Here is a 3,413-nt window from a genome sequence, read left to right as displayed (position 1 = left end):
TCTTATTTTTTCCTGTTGTCTTCTTCTCTCGTGGCTAAGGCAGGAGTGTGGACATTAGAGGGACTGGGTTTGAATACCTGCTGTACCATTTATTAGCTGTGTGACCTAAATACTTGCTCTTCCACTTATTAGCTGTAAGGCCTCCCTAAGCCTGTTTCCTTATCTGTAAAATGGGAATGGTTCTAAGAATCCCCCGCTCCTAATGTTGCTGTAAGGATTCAAAAAGGAAACACATGAAAAGCACTTAAAACACTTCCAGGCACATAATAGTCACTCAGCGAATAGATATTCCTGTTATTCTTCTGGTTGGCATTTTTCTTAGCATGCTGTTGTACAGCAGGAGAGAAATAGAGCCAGCAGGAAGAGCTTCCCAGCTGGTAGAGTTAAAGAACTGGAATGGCCTAATAAGTGAAGGGGTTTCTCCCCTACAAGCTTTAAGCCAGCAGAGGTCTGAAGGTTTTCACAAAGTCCGGAATCGGGGAGAAGGAGGGAAGGACAGAAGGACCCTTTTTTGTTGTTGTTTTGTTTTTGTTTTTTGAGACAGAGTCTTGCTCTGTCACCCAGGCTGGAGTGCAGTACTGTGATCTCGGCTCACTGCAACCTCCGCCTCCCAGGTTCAAGCGATTCTCCTGCCTCAGCCTCCCAAGTAGCTGGGACTACAGGTGTCCGCCACCATGCCCAGATAATTTTTGTATTTTTAGTAGAGATGGGGTTTCACCATATTGGCCAGGCTGGTCTCAAACTCCTGACCTCGTGATCCACCCGCCTCCACCTCCTCTGGGATTATGGGCGTGAGCCACAGTGCCCAGCCACCATCTATTATATCATTGTTTTACATGATCCGATTGTGATTTTCTGCCCTTGTCCAACACTGTTGTGTTAGTAATCGGGCAGCTTTCCCCCCTTGATCTGTCTGCCTTATCATCTACCACTGTATTTGATTTTCTGAGTTTTGGAATCTGTCAGAAACAAACAATATTGTGTGTGAGGCTGGGGCAGGGGAGGGGCACGGCTGAGGTCAGCGCCTCTGGATTTGCTTGTTCCTGGGCCCCTGGCGCTGATGGGAATTTGCAGGAATGCAGACGCAAAGAGCCCATCCTGCAGAGAGGTTTAGATTTTCACCCAGTTTCTAATTTTAATTTGGTCTAAGTGTAACTTGAAGACAACTGGGCTTGCTTGGGGCCAATCTCAAGTCTTGACAGCAAACAAGCGCAAAACGCAGATCCAACTGCAAAAACTTCATGAGCGAGATAAATGGTTGCTGACATTTTTGGAGGCAGATAGGAGGGTCCACAGCAGAACCTATTGGGCAGCCTGGTTAAGCTCTTTCTCCATAATTCCTCTCCTTACAGCAGCTGGTAGATCTCTCCCTGCCTCTACCCTACCACCCCTCAGCCTCTCTAGATCCCTCTCCAGAATCCCATCCACCAGCCCACCCCATTCAATAAGGCAGAAGAAAGCTACACAGCAACTGAGAAAACGAAATCTAGGCTTGGGCCTCAACTTGTTTCAGCATCTCATGTAAAAATCTGGGCCGGACGCGGTGGCTCACGCCTGCAATCCCAGCACTTTGGGAGGCCGAGGCGGGCGGGTCACCTGAGGTCAGGAGTTCGAGACCAGCCTGGACAACACGGTGAAACCCCGTCTCTACTAAAAATACAAAAATTAGCTGGGCGTGGTGGCGGGCGCCTGTAATCTCAGCTATTTGGGAGGCTGAGGCAGGAGAATTGCTTGAACCTGAGAGGCGGAGGTTGCAGTGAGCTGAGATAGGGCCATTGTACTCCAGCCTGGGTGACAGTGCAAGACTCCATCTCAAAAAAAAAAAAAAAAAGACGGTGACTTTCTCTGGGTGACAGAGCAAGACTCTGTCTCAAATTAAAAATTAAATAAATAAATAAATAAATAATCTGATGAAGTCCAATTCAACAGGTTCTGCGGATGTCTCCAGACATGTTTTGAAAACACAGCAGACACATACATGCCAAGGGCAGCTCAGCTGGGGAGACCCTAACCCAGCAGTGCTAGAGGAATTAAAGGCACATACACAGAAATATAGAGTGTGGAGTGGGAAATCAGGGGTCTCACAGCCTTCAGAGCTGAGAGCCTCAAACAGAGATTTACCCACTTATTTACTGACAGCAAGCCAGAGATAAGCATTGTTTCTATAGATTATAGATTATAGATTACCTAGAGGTATTCCTTACAGGAAACAAAGGGATGGGCCAAAATAAAGGGATGGGTTGGGCTAGTTATCTGCAGCAGCAGCATGTCCTTAAGGTACAGATTGCTCATGCTGTTGTTTGTGGCTTAAGAATGCCTTTAAGCGGTTTTCCGCCCTGGGCCAGGTGTTCCTTGAGGTGGGCAGATCACTTGAGGTCAGGAGTTCAAGACCAACCTGCCTCAACATGGTGAAACCCTGTCTCTACTAAAAATACAAATATTAGCTGGGCGTGTATTCCCAGCCACCCGAGAGGCTGGGGCAGGAGAATCGCTTGAACCCCAGAGGCGGAGGTTGTAGTGAGCCACCATTGTGCCCCTGCACTTCAGCCTGGGTGACAGAGTGGGACTCCATCTCAAAGAAAAGTAAAAAAAAAAAAAAAAAAGAAGCACACACTAGATAAGCCACAGCCACCAGCAGGGAGAAGGAAAAGGAGGAGGAGGAAGAGGAACAGGAGGGGAGGAGGTGGAAGAGGAGGGGAGGAGGAGGAGGGGGAGAAAGAGGAGGAGGAAGAGGAGAGGAGGAAGAGGAAAAGGAGGGGCAAGGAGGAGTACGAAGAGGAATAGGAGGGGAGGAGGAGGAAGAGGAAGGGGGGAGGAGGAGGAAGAGGAAGAGGGGAGAAGGAAGAGGAGAACAAGGAAGAGGAAGGGAGGGGGGAGGGGAAGAGGAAGAGGAGGAAGAGGGGAGGAGGAGGAGGAGAAGGAGGAAGAGGAGGGGAGGAGGTAGAGCAAAGAGGAGAAGGAAGAGGAGGGGATGAGGAGGAGGAGGAGAAGGAAGAGGAGAGGAAAAGGAGGGGAGGAGGAGGAAAAGGAGGAGGGGAGGCGGAAGAAGAGGATGAGGGGGAGGAAGAGGACGAGGAGGAAGAAGAGGAGGAGAAGGAGGAGAATGAGAAGGAGAAGAAAGAGGAAGAGGAGGAGGAGGAAGAGGAGAAGGAGGAAGAGGAGGAAGAGAAGGAGAATGAAGAGGAGGAGGAAGAGGAAGAGGAGGAGGAGAGGGGGAGGATGAGAAGGAGGAGAAGAGTAGTAGTTCTGGATGGAAGGGCATGTTCCACTCAGTGTTCTGGGTGCTGGGTGGAACTGGGGGCATCCTGGGGCAAGAAAGAGTTGGTGAGAAGAAACCAGCTACTCTCAGAGCGATTCTGGAAGGCTCCAAGGAAGAGCAACTGTGTCTGGGACTACTTTTGTGATTAGAGGTG

The sequence above is a fragment of the Macaca fascicularis genome, chromosome 16, assembly GCF_037993035.2.
Source record: "Macaca fascicularis isolate 582-1 chromosome 16, T2T-MFA8v1.1".
Taxonomy (NCBI): Eukaryota; Metazoa; Chordata; class Mammalia; order Primates; family Cercopithecidae; genus Macaca; species Macaca fascicularis.
This window is presented reverse-complemented; position numbering follows the sequence as displayed.